Raw genomic sequence first — 17,916 nt, 5'->3', positions numbered from 1 at the left:
TTCCTCCTCAGAGCATTCCCCCCCGCTCCCCTCCAGGGAAGTTGTCTCCCCAGCCTGCAGAGGGGCTGGCTCCCCTGAGGATGGCACGGATGTTCCGGCTTCCTCCTGCTCGTCGCCTCCGGAGTCAGTGGCAATGGCAGCTTGAGGGCTCGGCTCCCGAGCTGGTGATGCAGCATCTGAAAGCAGGGAGGTTGAAGAGTGGCTTTAGCGAAAGGACAGGGTGGCAGCAAGGGATGCATGAGTGCTGCAATGCTCGGACTTGGGTCCACAGTGAAAAAGCATGCTGGAGGGGGGAAGAAGTGGAAGGAGAGAGTTCAAAAAGGTGATGACCTTACCATCACTGTGCACAATGGGGTCGGCAGCTCCAGTGGTGACAGGACCAGTTATCCGGCCTCCAACAATCTGGTGGACTCGTTCCTCCAGGTCCGTCAGTGTCTGCAGCTGAGGAGGGCCTCCTCCGGTGCGAAGCTGCTTCCTCCGGTTCCTGGCCAGCACATCACATGCCCCCATGGTGGAATAGCCCTTCCATTATGCATTGAGCTGACATCACATGCCCCCCATGGTAGATTAGCCCTTCCATTATGCATTGAGCTGAATGTGTGTTTCCAAAAAGGGCCATGGGTGCTGGCTGACAGATGGCCATTGGGGCTTCGCGCACCCTCTGGCCATAATGTCAGGTGCAGATGGAGGGATGAAGAAGATGGCGAAAAAGGCACTCACCCGAACGACCCGAGTGAGGTCGTTGAACTTTTTCCTGCATTGCACAGGAGTCCTGGCCACCACGCTGCTTGAGGTGACTCTTTGACAAACTTCCCTCCAAGCCCTGCGGTACTCGCTCTGATGAGGCCTCCTGCCATTGTCGGGGTACAGCACAGCTCGCCGGCGCTCCACTTCGCCAACCAAAGCATCCAATGCCCCATCGGTAAAGCGCTCCACTCTCTGCCTCACCCTCTCCATATGTTCAATGTTTGGAACGCCACAGAAAGCACAGTGCCGATTTTGAGGCCTACAAGGCGCAGAGAGTGGCAGCTGCTCCTAATTGACCCGCTTCTTTAAGAGCTGGCCGGCGCCAGCATGTCTCGGGTAATCGATTATTGACAGCACCTGCGCTGTGCCCGGCCACCGACATATTGAGCAGCGCCGCCGGGTTAGCGCCTTAAGACTCCCGTGCAGCGCCTGAATCACCGCCGCAATCACCTTTAGGGGCGCAGCAACCCAATATCGCTCGAGGTGGCGATAATTTGTGCCTGGCGAAAAAATTTGCGCAGCGCCAATTCTAACACCCCAAACGGGGCTATACCCAATTTCTCCCCCTATGGCTCTATGAGATCATGGTCCAAATCGGTATCAATGACATAGGTAGAAAGTAAATCCAAGGCAAAGTGGCAAGTTGGATCCAAAATTGGCTCAAAGGCAGGAAACAAAGGGTAATGGAAAGGGTAATGGTCAAAGGGTGTTTTTGTGACTGGAAGGCTGTTTCCAGTGGGGTTTCGCAGGGCTCAGTACTGGGTCCTTTGCTTTCTGTGCTATATATCAATGATTTGAACTTGAATGTAGGAAGTATGATTAAGAAGTTTGCAGATGATACAAAAGTTGGCCGTGTGGTTGATAATGAAGCAGAAAGCTGTAGACTGCACAGAGATATCAAAGGACTGGTCAGGTGGGCAGAAAAGTGGCAAATGGAATTCAATCCGGAGAAGTGTGAGGTAATCCATTTGGAGAGGGCTAACAAGCCAAGGGAATACACAATGGGCCGGATATTCCGATCCCTACGGGTGGGTACTCGCTGTGCACCCTCCGCCTGCCCTGGAGAGAGGCCTCTGCGGGCGGAGAGTTCTGCTTTTTGGAGCCCCTCCGCCCGCAGAAAACCCTTACAATTCTTACGCCTGGTAAAAGCAGATGTAAGGCCTGCTTTTACCAGGATAAGAGTAGGAAAAAAAGTTTAAAAAACTTTTTTATCATTTAAAAATACTTTAAATAAAGGTAAGTTTATTTTTAGCCCCGTAATACACCTTAATTATTTTTTCAAAAAATTAAATTTTTGTTTAAAATACTTAATTTATTGTAATTTCAAGTCATTTTAAAAATGTGATTTAAAAAAAATGTATTTAAAGTTTTACTATGTTTTTTCATTGATCTCCATTCATATATTTGACAGGTCTTCCTGTCAAATGTATGAAGGGAGATTCCCTTCTGTGATTGGCTCCCCATGGCCCACACGATTCCAGGGACGCTGCGAACTACATGCACCCCTGGGATACGTGGGCCCTGCGCACTTGGAGTTTGGTGAGGCCCAGGAGCGGAAGTGTGTGCATCCCGGGAGCCCTCAGGTAAGGGCGCAGATTTTTCCAGATCACAGGCCTCCGCTCGGACAATACGGGCCAATAAATGGTAGGATACTGAGAAGTGCAGAAGATCAGAGGGACCTTGGATTGCATGCCCACAGATCCCTGAAGGTAGCAGGGCAGGTAGATAAGGTGGTTAAGAAGGCATACGGGATACTTGCCTTCATTAGCCGAGGCATAGAATGTAAGAGCTTGAACTATATTAAACACTAGTTAGGCCGCAGCTAGAGTACTGCGTGCAGTTCTGGTCACCACATTACAGGAAGGATGTAATTGCACTAGAGGGGGTGCAGAGGAGATTTATGAGGATGTTGCCTGGGCTGGGGAATTTTAGCTACGAGGAAAGATTGGATTGGCGAGGGTTGTTTTCTTTGGAACGGAGGAGACTTGATTGAGGAGTATAAAATTATGAGGGGCCTCGATAGAGTGGATAAGAAGGACCTATTTCCCTTAGCAGAGGGATCGATAATCAGGGGGCACAGATTTAAAGTAATTGGTCAGAGGTTTAGAGGGGATTTGAGGAGAAATATTTCCTCCCAGAGGGTGGTGGAGATCTGGAACACACTGCCTGAAAGGGTGGTAGAGGCAGAAACCCTCATCGCATTTAAAAAGTACTTACATATGTACTTGAAGTGCTGTGAACAAATGTAAGAAGTCACACAACACCAGGTTATAGTCCAACAGCTTTATTTGAAATCACAAGCTTTCGGAGCGCTGCTCCTTCGTCAGGTGAAGTGGAGAGATGTATAAAGACAAAACTTATATAGTCAGAGAATAATGTCAGATGTTTACAGGTAATCTTTCTAACTGCCATTTATCATACCTCGGCAGAGAGATAATCACAGCAATCACAGGTGTGAATGGTGTCCAAACAGGTCAGTCAGGAAAACATTACATCAAAGAACAATGAGGTGGGGTCACAAGGGGTCAAATGTTGCAGATGCTGGGGTCTGTATGAAAAACAAAAAAACCAGACAAAAAACAATTTTTTTGCTGGAAATCACAGCAGGTCCGGCCGCATCTGTGTAGAGAGAACAAGCCAACGGTGACTCGAGTCTGGATGACCCTACATCAGGTGGGGTTACATGTAGCGTGACATGAACCCAAGATCCTGGTTGAGGCCATCCTCATGGGTGCGGAACTTGGCTATCAGTTTCTGCTCGACGATTTTGCGTTGTCGTGTGTCTCGAAGGCCGCCTTGGAGAATGTTTACCCGAAGATCGGAGGCTGAATGTCCTTGACTGCTGAAGTGTTCCCCGACTGGGAGGGAACACTCCTGCCTGGTGATTGTTGCGCGGTGTCCGTTCACTGAAAAGGCAACACGATAACATCAACAAGTTCCATCCCACCATCAAACTCATCATGGACTACTCCTCAGAATCGGTTTCATTCTTGGACACACGAATCTCCATCAAAGACGGACACCTCAGCACTTCACTCTACCGCAAGCCCACGGACAACCTCACGATGCTCCACTTCTCCAGCTTCCACCCTAACCACGATAAAGAAGCCACCCCCTATGGACAAGCCCTGCGAATACACAGGCTCTGCTCAGACGAGGAGGAACGCGATGGACACCTACAGACGCTGAAAGACGCCCTCATAAGAACGGGATATGACGCTCGACTTTATGAAGCATGGTTTTATGAAGGGGAAGTCATGTTTGACAAATTTGCTCGAATTCTTTGAGGATGTAACATATAGGGTGGATAAAGGGGAACCAGTGGATGTAGTGTATTTGGACTTCCAAAAGGCATTTGACAAGGTTCCACACAAAAGATTACTGATCAAGATAAGAAATCACGGGATTGGGGGTAATATACTGGCATGGGTGGAAGATTGGCTATCTAATATAAAACAAAGAGTTGGGATAAATGGTTCATTCTCGGGCTGGCAATCAGTAACTAGTGGTGTTCCGCAGGGGTCAGTGCTGGGACCCCAACTCTTTACAATCTATATTAACAATTTGGAGGAAGGGACCGAGTGCAACATATCCAAGTTTGCCGACGATACAAAGATGGGAGGGAAAGCAATGAGTGAGGAGGACATAAAAAACTTGCAAAAGGATATAGACAGGCTAAGTGAGTGGGCAGAGATTTGGCAGATGCAATATAATGTTGGAAAGTGTGAGGTTATGCACTTTGGCAGAAAAAATCAAAGAGCAAGTTATTATCTAAATGGAGAGAAACTGCAAAGTGCTACAGTACAAAGGGATCTGGGGGTCCTGGTGCATGAAACACAAAAAGTTAGTATGCAGGTGCAGCAGGTGATCAGGAAGGCCAATGGAATCTTGGCTTTTATTGCAAGGGGGATGGAGTATAAAAACAGGGAAGTCTTGCTGCAGTTATACAGGGTATTGGTGAGACCACACCTGGAATACTGCGTGCAGTTTTGGTTTCCATATTTAAGAAAAGATATACTTGCTCTCGAGGCGGTTCAGAGAAGGTTCACTCGGTTGATTCCGGAGATGAGGGGGTTGACATATGAGGAAAGGTTGAGTAGGTTGGGACTCTACTCATTGGAGTTCAGAAGAATGAGAGGCGATCTTATCGAAACATATAAGATTGTGAGGGGGCTTGATCGGGTGGATGCGGGGAGGATGTTTCCACTGATGGGTGGGACTAGAACTAGGGGGCATAATCTAAGAATAAGGGGCTGCGCTTTCAAAACTGAGATGAGGAGAAACTTCTTCACTCAGAGGGTAGTAAATCTATGGAATTTGCTACCCCAGAGAGCTGTGGAAGCTGCAACATTAAATAAATTTAAAATGGAGATAGACAGTTTCCTAGCAGATAAGGGAATTAGGGGTTACGGGGAGAGGGCAGGGAAGTGGACGTGAGTCTAGATTCGGACCAGCCATGATCCTATTGAATGGCGGAGCAGGCCCAAGGGGCCGTAAGGCCTACTCCTGCTCCTACTTCTTATGTTCTTATGTTCTTATGACTTGACGATCGACAGTTCCGACAGGCCACAGCGAAAAATCGCATAGACCTCCTCAGAAGACAAACACGGGACACAACCAACAGAGTACCCTTCGTCGTCCAGTACTTCCCCGGAGCGGAGAAACTATGCCATGTTCTTCGCAGCCTTCAACATGTCATCGATGACGATGAACACCTCGCTAAGGCCATCCCCACGCCTCCACTACTCGCCTTCAAACAGCCGCCTAACCTCAAACAGACCATCGTTCGCAGCAAATTACCCAGCTTTCAGGAGAACAGCGACCACGACACCACACAACCCTGCCACAGCAACCTCTGCAAGACATGCCAGGTCATCAACACAGATACCATCATCACACGTGAGGACACCACCCACCAGGTACATGGTACATACTCATGTGACTCGGCCAACGTTGTCTACCTCATACGTTGCAGGAAAGAATGCCCCGGAGCATGGTACATCGGCGAGACCATGCAGACACTGCAACAACGGATGAACAGACACCGCGCAACAATTGCCAGGCAGGAGTGTTCCCTCCCAGTCGGGGAACACTTCAGCAGTCAAGGACATTCAGCCTCCAATCTTCGGGTAAGCATTCTCCAAGGTGGCCTTCGAGACACACAACAACGCAAAATCGTTGAGCAGAAACTAATAGCCAAGTTCCGCGCCCATGAGGACGGCCTCAACCGGGATCTTGGGTTCATGTCACGCTACATGTAACCCCACCTGATGTAGGGTCATCCAGACTCGAGTCGTCGTTGGCTTGTTCTCTCTACACAGATGCGGCCGGACCTGCTGTGATTTCCAGCAAAAAAATTGTTTTTTGTCTGGTTTTTTTGTTTTTCCATACAGACCCCAGCATCTGCAACATTTGACCCCTTGTGACCCCACCTCATTGTTCTTTGATGTAATGTTTTCCTGACTGACCTGTTTGGACTCCATTCACACCTTTGTTTGCTGTGATTATCTCTCTGCCGAGGTGTGATCAATGGCAGTTAGAAAGATTACCTGTAAACATCTGACATTATTCTCTGACTATATAAGCTGTGTCTTTATGCATCTCTCCACTTCACCTGACTAAGGAGCAGTGCTCCGAAAGCTTGTGATTTGAAATAAAGCTGTTGGACTATAACCTGGTGTTGTGTGAATTCTTACATTTGTTCACCCCAGTCCAACACCGGCATCTCCACACCTTGAAGTGCTGTAACCTACAAGGATATGGACCAAGTGCTGGAAAGTGGGATTAGGGTGGATAGCTCTTTGTCGGCTGGCACGGACAAGATGGGCCAAATAGCCTCCCGTGCTGTAAATTTCTATGATTCTATGATATGAGAAAGAGGGACGAGGTCCTGCAGGCAGACTATAGGGAGCTAGGAAAGAGATTCAAAAGCAGGACCTCAGAGGTTGTAATCTCCGAATTACTCCCGGTGCCACGAGCTAGTGAGTATAGAAATAGGAGGATAGCACAGATGAATGCGTGGCTGGAGAGATAGTGCAGGAGTAAGGGCTTTAGATTCCTGGGACGCTGGGACCGGTTCTGGGGGAGGTGGGACCTGTACAGGCCGGATGGCTTTCACCTCAACAGAGCCAGGACCAATGTCCTCGCTGGGGTGGGTTGGGGGGTGGGATGGTTGCTAGTGATGTTGGGGAGGGTTTAAACTAATTTGGCATTGGGTTGGGTACCAGGATGTAGCATTAGAAAGGAGCAACAAGGTGCACAAAGGATTGGGAGAGACACAAGCACTAGAGTAAGAGATAGTACGGTATTAGGTGGGCTCAGACTCAGAGAGAATACAAGAAGGTCGAAGGTTTATGATGCATGCATGTGAATACTTGGCCCTAAACAGACAATACAACATAGCTGATTACCTGACCATGGTAAAGGATAACAAACTGAGAAGAACCTTGACAAGGTACAGACTTAGCGAACATAGCCTAGCGATCGAAAAAGGCAGACACAGGCAGACCAGGCTGCCAAGAGAGGACAGGATATGCTCTCACTGCAGTCAGGGAGTGGTGGAGACAGAGATGCACTTCCTCACAGCTTGTGGAAAATATCAGGGCATCAGGGAGAATTTCTACCAAAAATTCTCACAAATATGCCCTGATTTCAGAAATCTGAATGACAACCAAAAACTCCCATTCCTACTGGGAGAGGAGAGAAGCTGTATAACACTGGCGGCACACTATGTTACAGCTTGCCATGAACAGAGGGACAGCCAGTAAACTAAGAAAAGAATATATATAAACAATGCGAATGTATATTTATACACTCAGGGATATACCTGTTTATACACTGTATGAATAGAACTGCGTTTATGTGCTAAACCATAAATGTATTTTGATGCTTTGGCAACATAAGATGTAACTTATCATGCCAATAAAGCGATTTGAATTGTGAAAATTGTGAATTGTGAATACACAAAGCATGGTAAATAAGGCTGGTGAGTTGCAGGGTCAAATAGCCACACGGGAATATGATGTCATGGCAATGACGGAGAAGTAGCTCAAAAATGGGCAGGATTGGGTACTAAATATTCTGGCATATAAATGGTTTAGCAAAGATAGAGAAGGAAAGAAAGGAGGTGGGGTGGCAGTATTGATTAAGGAGAATGTTACAGTACTGGAGAGAGAGGATGTCCTGGAGGGGTCAAGGACAGAATCTATTTGGAGAGAGTTGAGAAACAATAGAGGTGCCATTACACTGCTAGGTGTATTCTATAGGCCCCCTACTAGTGGGAAGGATATAGAGAGCAAATTTGTAGGGAAATTAGAGAGAGGTGCAAGAACTATAGAGTAGTGATAATGGGGCACTTCAACTATCCTAATATAGGCTGGGATAGTAATAGTGTAAAGTGTTGTATCCGTGTGTTAATGGAGACACGGAATGCAGGAGTTAGTTTAACAGGTGTTTACTGAACAAAGTCTGGAGGTGAACTAACAGATACAAGACACTATACAGGCTTATATAGCCCGAGTGGCCACTACCGGCATTACAGTACACAGGGGCTCTTAAAGGCACATACACCACAATTCCTCCCCTTTTAGACAACCAGTACATAACATTTTAAGTAATCATTAATAAACATGTTTACAAGAACAATAATCTACACATTTGCTGCAGTTAATCAATTATAAGTCAGTCTCTCTGGAGGCTTCCTGACTCGGTCCGGGTAACGCCTCGGTGGTGTAGTAGTTTTCGGTGGTGTTGTAGGTTCTTTTGGCAAGGTCGATTCAGCTTGAATGCCAGTGTCGGGTTCATCTGGTTCCAGTATCACCGGATCGGAGGTAGATACTATGGGTATCTCTGCTTCATCATTAGGTGTATAGAGTTGTGGTGTAGGTTGTCCCTTTTCGGATGACTCTATGATCTGGTCAGCATGGCGCCTTATTGTGCTTTCTCCAATGTCCACGGTATACATCAGCGGTCCTAGTCGTGTGCAAATAGTTCCAGGCTGCCATTTCGCAGTACGGTAGTCCCGGGCCAAAACTGGTTGACCTATCTGGAAGGTTCTCGTTGGCCTTTCATTCATGCCTTGAAATTGCCGGTTCTCTACGTCCCTTCTGATGTTTAGCTTGATCAAATCCAGCCGGCATCTTAGTCTTCTATTGAAAAACATCATGGCGGGAGTTTGGTTTGTAACCACATGTGTTGCATTCCTGTATGCAAACAAGAAGTTATCGACCTTATGCTGTAGATTTATGTCTTCATTACCCATGGCCTTTATGGCCTTCTTGAAGGTCTGGACAAACCTTTCAGCCAATCCATTGGTGGCGGGATGGTATGGGGCGGACGTGTAGTGCTTAACCCCATTGTTTTTTAAGAACTTCCTGAATTCTTCGGACACAAATTGCGGTCCATTATCAGAACAGATCTGTTCAGGCAGCCCATTCCTGGCAAATATGGTCCTTAATACTGTGATGGTTTTTTCCGTGGTGGTGGAGGACATCTTTATTACCTCCGGCCACTTGGAGTGTGCATCAACCGCAATTAAGAACATTGAGTCCATAAATGGACCAGCAAAGTCGATGTGTACCCTTTGCCATGGAGATGAGGGCCACTCCCATGGATGTAGAGGGGCTTGTGGTGGGGCGTTTTGGACCTTCTGGCGTCCTAGACAGCCCTTGGTCATTTCTTCGATGTCTCCATCGATACCTGGCCACCACACAAACGCTCTGGCTAGGTTCTTCATTTTCACTCCACCCAGATGCCCCTCGTGAAGCTCCTTTAGCACTTTATCCTGGAGTTTGGGTGGAATCACCACTCTGGATCCACACATCAAGGTTCCTCGGCACACTGACAGCTGTTCTCTTCTTTGCGAGAATGCTGGCAACAGTGGTTCGCCATGTGCTGGCCATCCCTTCACCGTTAAATCGTAGACTCGTGAGAGAGTCGGGTCATTTCTCGTTTCCTTTTCAATGGTAGAATTTGTTACTGGTAGACATTCCACTATGGTTGAGTGGAACATCTCCACTTGGTCCACTGTAGGCGCCTCTTCTACCGTTGGCAACGGTAGGCGCGATAAACCGTCAGCATTTCAATGCTGTTTTGATCCTTTGTATTCTATGTCATATTGGTGTGCCCCTAGGAAAAGGGACCACCTCTGTAGCCTTTGCGCTGTCATAATGGGAACGCCCTTTTTAGGGTTGAATACGGAGACGAGGGGTTGATGATCAGTCAACAAGGTAAATTTTTGTCCGTGTAGGTAATGGTTGAATTTCTTCACTCCCCATACCAGGCTGAGTGCTTCCCTGTCGATCTGGGCATAGTTACGCTCAGCTGAGTTCAATGAGCGTGACGCAAAAGCTATCGGCCGCTCCAAGCCATCAGGGAATCTATGCGATAATACCACTCCTACGCCGTAAGGGGATGCATCACACGCCAATCTGATTGGTAGTGATGGGTTGTCATGAGCCAAAACTTCTTTGGACGTGATCAAGCCTTTGCATTTATGGAAGGCACGTTTACAGTCTTCGCTCCATTTCCATATTACTCCCGTTTGTAGCAGTTCGTTAAGAGGGTGTAGAACAGTTGATAAGTTCGGTAAAAATATATGATAGTAATTTATCAATCCCAGGAACGACCTTAAATGTGAGACATTTTCAGGTGCTGGGGCTTTTATGACCGCTTCAATTTTTTCAGGTGACTTATGCAACCCTTCTTCGTTAATTATATGGTCACAATATGATATTTGTTTCTGGAAAAATTCGCACTTGGGGCGATTTGCTCGTAGGCCCCGTTCTCTCAGCCTAGTGAGCACCTGCTCCAAATTGGCAAGGTGCTCGTTGTCATTTTCTCCTGTTACAAGGATGTCGTCTAGGTAGCATTGAGTCCTCGGAATCCCTTGCAGGACTTGCTCCATAGCTCTTTGCCAGATAGCTGGAGCTGATGCTACTCCGAAAACCAGTCGATTGTACTGGTACAGGCCTTTGTGTGTGTTTATCGTGAGATACTTTTTAGAGGCCTTCTCAACCTCCATCTGTAGATATGCCTGTGCCAAGTCAATTTTGGTGAAACGTTTCCCTCCGGATAGTGAGGCGAAAATATTTTCTATCCTCGGAAGAGGATACTGTACTGTGTGAAGGACCGGGTTTACAGTCACCTTGAAGTCCCCACAGATGCGAATTTTTCTCTGTTCTTCAGATTTATCATTATTCAACGTTTTCTTCATGACCGGGACGATGGGTGTTGCCCACTCGCTCCACTCTATCTTGGATAACACGCCTGCCTTTTCCAAATTCGTCAGCTCTGCCTCGGCACGGTGGCATAGTGGTTAGCACTGTTGCCTCACAGCGCCAGGGACCCGGGTTCGAATCCGGCCTCGGGTGACTGTCTGTGTGGAGTTTGCACATTCTCCCCGTGTTTGCGTGGGTTTTCTCCGGGTGCTCCGGTTTCCTCCCACAGTCCAAAGATGTGCGGGTTAGGTTGATTGGCTATGATTAAAAAAAAATTGACCCTTAGTGTTAGGGGGATTAAATACGTGGGGTTACGGGGATAGGGTGGGATATGTGTTGGTGTAGGGGTTACGGGGATCGGGTGGGATATGTGTCGGTGCAGGCTCGATAGGCCGAAATGGCCTCTATCTGTACTGTGAGGTTTCTGTGATTCTGTGATTCTGACTGCTGGACAAATTGCGTATGGCACCGGCCTTGCCTTAAAAAACTTGGGAATTGCCGCATCTTCCACTTTTATTGAGGCGGTGACGCCTTTCAAGGTTCCTAGTTCCTGTTGAAACACTTCTTTGGCGTTGGCCAAGATGTCTTTTAATCGTTCAGGTATGACGTCATCATCATTTTTTTTCTTACTGGTCACCGTCAGTGCCTGAATGGAGTGCCAGTCCAAACGTATCTTCCTGATCCATTCACGTCCCAACAGCGGTGGACCACCATCTTGCAGAACGTATAAATACAACTTCTGTATTTCCTTGCCGTTGTATACAACAGGCACCCTTATTTTCCCTCTGGGGTATACTTTCTGTCCCGTATATGTTTTCAAGATAATGGCCCAGTAATTCCGTTCCAAACGCGTGAGTACGGTCGGGGTACTCACGCGTCTGGCCGGAGGAAATGCCGGTTTTCAGCATGCACAGCGCATGATTTTCCAATAAGTTACTTTCTCTGAAAGTCATAATTAAATACATACATTCATACACATAAGTAAAGGAATATATACATACATACATATACGCAAAGGAATATATACAGACATACATACATAATTACTTAAAAGAATATATTACTGATGAAAAGTTTCTTTCTTAAAAATGTTAGAGTCATTTTCACATTTAATAAACACAGCAAATTCAATTCACATAGCCACAATTGCTCCTTCTACCTACAGTACTGAAAACCCATTTTAAAAAACAAAAATAAACTTTAAAACTTACCTCAGCATTTCTTAAAATAACTTTCCTCCCTTTCCCAAACAAAAATATTGCCTTTCAGAAGCTCCACAATAAAATATATCTTCCTCCGCAGCCTCTGGAGCAACTGTACTCATGCTTTTTTCATGTGTAAGTTGTAAGGACTTAACCTACTGAAAGCATGAATGAAACCGGCGAATTTTACTGCGCACGCGCTGCCTGTGCAGTCGCACGCGTTCTGCCTCTGAACCCCTTCGCTCAGAGGACAGGAAATGCTGGTTTTCCCCACATGCGCTGTGCATGCTGAAAACCGGCATTTCCTCCGGCCAGACGCGTAAGTACCCCGACCGTACTCACACGTTTGGAACGGAATTAATGGGCCAACATTTTACATGTCAATAAAATGAAAAATTTAACAATTGCACGATTTGTCCCCTCGCACCTGCGACTGAGGGTCCAAGGAGGTGCATTGCGCAAGAGGTCATCGTCGTACGTATCCTCACACTGTTCCCTTTCGGGAACTGTATGAAGTGGTGGAAGGATTTCTGGCCACGTTAACGCTCCTTCCGTGACCATAACCATCTTCATACCAGCCATTAGGGTGGTTAGTCCTATGGCATGAGGGTTTTACGGGCTCCCACAACCCATCTGAGGCGGGAGGCCACCCACACCCGCAGACGCAAGTATCCCGCTGGATGTCCACCCAGAATTTATAGTTGGAGCTCCGACTCCACTTGCCGGGACTGTCTAGAGCGGGGTTCGAAACCCTACTCCTTCTGGCCCAGCAGCGGGGATGCTTACCACTACGCAAAAGGCCCACTCCGCGCAAAAGTTGACACCCATACGTTTCCTGCGCCTTTTCCCTCCCCGTGACTGGAGCCCTATGCTGCCACTTGAAAGACCAAGCTAACATCTGTCCTTTTTGCGGCGCCTTGGACTTCTCATTACCAATGATGAGCAGGCGCTGCGCCTCCACCTCGTTGAGGAGATTGCTGAGGTCATCATCAGTTCAATTGTGAGTTCTTTTAATGCTGTGAATTGTGCTCATTCCAGCCATTTCACGTTGCTAATCGGAGTGGGCCTTTGGCGTAGCGGTAGGATCCCCGCCGCTGGGCTAGACAGGGTAGGGTTTCGAACCCCGCTCCAGACAGTCCCGGCAAGTGGAGTCGGAGCTCCGGCTCTAAATTCTGGGTTGACATCCAGTGGGATATTTGTGTCCGTGGGTGTGGGTGGCCCCCCCTCCTCGTATAGCTTGTGGGAGCCCGTAAAACCCTCCCGCCATAGGACTAACCACCCTAATGGCTGGTACAAAGATGGTTACGGTCACGGAAGGAGCGTTAATCACAGCCATAAATCCTTCCACCACTTCATACAGTTCCCCAAAGGGAACAATGTGAAGACACGTATGACGACGACGTTGCTAAATAAATAAATGGAATGAAAAAAATTCTTTCAGGGCTTTTAAAAGTCTTTAAATTGCTTTAATTCTGTTTAAAACTACTTCAGATTCTTCAAAATAATGTAAACGTTTAAAAAAATTTATAAAAGGTGACCAAAAGCTTCATAAATATACCAAAATCCTATTTGAAATGCTGCTCTGCATGTAAAAATGCTTTGCAGCTTGTGAGAAACATTGGGGGCGTGTCCTATTAAACTGAGACCTCAAGGGGCGTGTCTCAGTTGCACAGCGCACTCCAGGCTTCGCGCTGGCTGCACTCCTGGGCGGCGTGACGTCAGACGCTGCCCGGGATTCTTCTGTTTCAAAAAAGAATTCCAGGCGTCCCTGGAGGTGAACGGCAGGCAGGTCGGGTAAGTGCAGATCGGGGGCTTGCACGCGCGGCAAGCCCCCGATCCGAATTTCTGCACCAATGGATGTGTCTTTTAAAGGTATATGCGGAAATAGCCGCTCGTAATCCCGTCGACTTATGATGGTCAGAGCTGATCCTGTATCTAGCTCCATTTTAACTGGGGACCCCGCTATCGTGAGGGTAACCCAAATGGTCTGGTAATCTTCTTTGGTAATTACATTATGTAATTTGAGACAGCTTAGTCTCTTGTTACCGGAGTTGCTATCGCTCTACTGGTCTTCGGAGCTACTGTCCGTCATCATTTGTACCTTTTTGTACTGTTCTTTACTGATTTTTTTCCTGTCAGTGGATTTTTTGTTTCCAGATCGGCATACACGTGCAATGTGTCCCATCTTTCCGCATTGCCTGCATGCTTTGTCCTTGAACCAGCAGTCCCTCTGGTCATGGGTGGATCTGCCACAGCGATAACATCTCTCGAAACCCTGTGTCATTTCATGGGTGCCGAAGTCCTGTGGCTTTTGCTGTATCTCTGCAGCTCCTCTTGCTGCTGCTTCGTAGGATACAGCCACACTGAAAGCCTTGTCCAGTGTTAAATCTTTCTCAGAAAGTAGCCTTTTCTGTGTTCCTTCACTTAGGAGACCACAGGCGAATTTGTCTCGAAGAGAATCTGCCAGTCCTGCCCCGAATTGGCAGTGCTTTGACAGTTTCCCTAATTCGGTGAGGTAATCAGCGTTACTTTCATTATTGTGCTGATTCCTCCTGAAGAATTTGAATCGTTCCGCTATCCGCTATCAGTTGGGTTTAAGTGCTCCTGTAGTGTATCAACAATCTCCTTAAAATTCTTGTCCATCGGTTTAGCTGGAGTGATTAAGTTTTGTAACAGCCCGTATGTCCTTGCGCCCATTAGATTTAGAAGTACTGGTGCCTTTTTATCATCCTCTATTTCATTCGCTGTGCAATATACCTCCACTCTTTCCACATACGTGGTCCAATCCTTTATATCACTATCGAAAGCAGTAATATTGCCAGTCTTAGGCATCCTGAAAAAAAAATGCCGCCTCCCGCGCTTTCCTTTCTTCCCTGCCGAGAAAAAATGGCACCTCCCGCGCTTTCCCGCCGCTGCCGTTGCTGACAACGCTGTTCTCCGCGGTTTTTATTTATACAGCTATTTTTAATAGTTGGAGACTCATTCCCGCCGGACTCTCTGGGACTTTTCCCTCCCTCTGCTTGGTCCGAACGCCGACCTGCTTTGCAACGCCAGCCGTCTCCCGAGTGCTCCACCCTCCGTCTCTGTTTGCCTCCGCCTTCGCTGCTCGGCCCCGCTGCAGAGCCAGCTGATCGAGCCCCAGCCCGCCGCCCAGGAAGGATTATTGCAGTACCTGCCACCAGCCCGGCTAGCTGGTGAAACCACAGTTTTTTCTTTTTTTTTTTCTTCGACCTTCGTCGGAGGAATCGATCTCCTTGAGGTGCTGCCGAATTGCAGGTAAGTCCATTTCCAATTCGTCGCCACTGTTGTATCCGTGTGTTAATGGAGACACGGAATGCAGGAGTTAGTTTAACAGGTGTTTACTGAACAAAGTCTGGAGGTGAACTAACAGATACAAGACACTATACAGGCTTATATAGCCCGAGTGGCCACTACCGGCATTACAGTACACAGGGGCTCTTAAAGGCACATACACCACATAAAGGGCAAAGAGGGGGGAAGAATTTCTGAAGTGTGTTCAGGAGAACTTTCTTGATCAGTACATTTCCAGCCCAACGAGGAAGGAGGTCTTGCTGGATCTGGTCCTGGGGAATGAGGTGGGTCAAGTGGAGCAAGTGTCAGTAGGGGAACATTTAGGGAACAGTGATCATAATATCATAAGGTTTAGATTAGATTGCTCCCTGTCCTTTTCCATCGCTAGAGTAAAAATAGAGGGCCAATTTCAGTGGGTGGAGAATGGATCTGGTCCGACTAAATTGGAATCAAAGATTGGCATAGTGGTTAGCACTGTTGCCTCACAGCGCCAGGGACCCGGGTTCGAATCCGGCCTCGGGTGACTGTCTGTGTGGAGTTTGCACATTCTCCCCGTGTTTGCGTGGGTTTCCTCCGGGTGCTCCGGTTTCCTCCCACAGTCCAAAGATGTGCGGGTTAGGTTGATTGGCTATGATAAATTGACCCTTAGTGTTAGGGGGATTAAATACGTGGGGTTACGGGGATAGGGTGGGATATGTGTTGGTGTAGGGGTTACGGGGATCGGGTGGGATATGTGTCGGTGCAGGCTCGATGGGCTGAAATGGCCTCTATCTGCATTGTGAGGTTTCTGTGATTGGCAGGCAAAACTGTAATTGAACAATAGGCAGTCGAGGTACATTCCCACGAGGGGGAAAGGTAGGGCAACCAAAGTCACAGCCCCCAGGATAATGAAAGAGATAGAGAGAATGATGAAGCAGAAAAGGGGGGCACATGACAGATGTCAGGTTGAGAATAAAAGTGAGAACCAGGCTGAATATAGAAAGTTCAGGGGGGAAGTGAAAAAGGAAATAAGAGGGGCAAAGAGCGAGTATGAGAATAGATTGGCAGCTAGCATAAAAGAGAATCCAAAAGTTTTCTATAGGCATATAAATAGTAAACGGCTAGTAACAGGAGGGGTGGGGCTGATTAGGGACAAAAATGGAGACCCACGCATGGAGGCAGAGGGCATGGCTGAGGTACTAAATGTATACTTTGCATCTGTCTTTACCAAGGAAGAAAATGCTGCCAAAGTCATAGTGAAAGAGGAGGTAGTGGAGATACTGGATGGGATAAGGATTGATAAAGATGAAGTACTAGAAAGGCTGGCTGTACTTAAAGTGGATAAGTCACCAGGACCGGATGGGATGCATCCTAGGATGCTGAGGGAAGTGAAGGAAGAAATCGTGGAGGTACTGTCCATAATCTTCCAATCCTCCTTGGATATGGGGGTGGTGCCAGAGGACTGGAGAATTGTAAATGTTACACCCTTGTTCAAAAAAGGGTGTAAAGATAAACCCAGCAACTACAGGCCAGTCAGTTTAACCTCAGTAGTGGGGAAGCTTTTAGAAACAATAATCCGGGACAAATTAACAGTCACTTGGACAAGTGTGGATTAACTAAGGAAAGCCAGCACAAATTTGTTAAAGGCAAATCGTGTTTAATCAACTTGATTGAGTTTTTTGATGAGGTAACAGAGAGGGTTGATGAGGGCAATGCTGTTGTACATGGACTTCCAAAATGCGTTTGACAAAGTGCTACATAATAGGCTTGCCAGCAAAGTTGAAGCCCATGGAATAAAAGGGACAGCGGCAGCATGGATACGAAATTGGCTAAGTGACAAGTAACAGAGTAATGGTGACCAGTTGTGTATCAGACTGGAGGAAGGTATACAGTGGTGTTCCCCAGGGGTCAGTACTAGGACCACTGCTTTTCTTGATATATATTAATGACTTGGACTTGGGTGTACAGGGCACAATTTCAAAATTTGCAGATGATACAAAACTTGGAAGTATAGTGAACAGTGAGCAGAATAGTGAGAGACTTCAAGAGGACATAGACAGGCTGGTGGAATGGGCAGACACGTGGCAGGTTAAATTTAATGCAGAAAAGTGCAAAGTGATACATTTTGGTAGAAAGAATGAGGAAAGACAAGATACAGTAAAGGGTACAATCCTAAAGCCAGTGTATGAACAGAGAGACCTGGGGGTATGTGTGCACAAATCGTTGAAGGTAGCAGGGCTGTGGTGTATGTGCCTTTAAGAGCCCCTGTGTACTGTAATGCCAGTAATGGCCACTTGGGCTATATAAGCCTGTATAGTGGCTTGTATCTGTTAGTTCACCTCCAGACTTTGTTCAGTAAACACCTGTAAACCAACTCCTGCATTCCATGTCTCCATTAACACACGGATACAACAGTGGTGACGAATTGGAAATGGACTTGCCTGCAATTCGACAGCACC

This window comes from Somniosus microcephalus, chromosome 20 (genome assembly GCF_052327205.1).
Source record: "Somniosus microcephalus isolate GS21.2 chromosome 20, FLI_Smic_1.0, whole genome shotgun sequence".
Classification (NCBI taxonomy): Eukaryota; Metazoa; Chordata; class Chondrichthyes; order Squaliformes; family Somniosidae; genus Somniosus; species Somniosus microcephalus.
Note: the sequence above shows the minus strand (reverse complement) of the source record.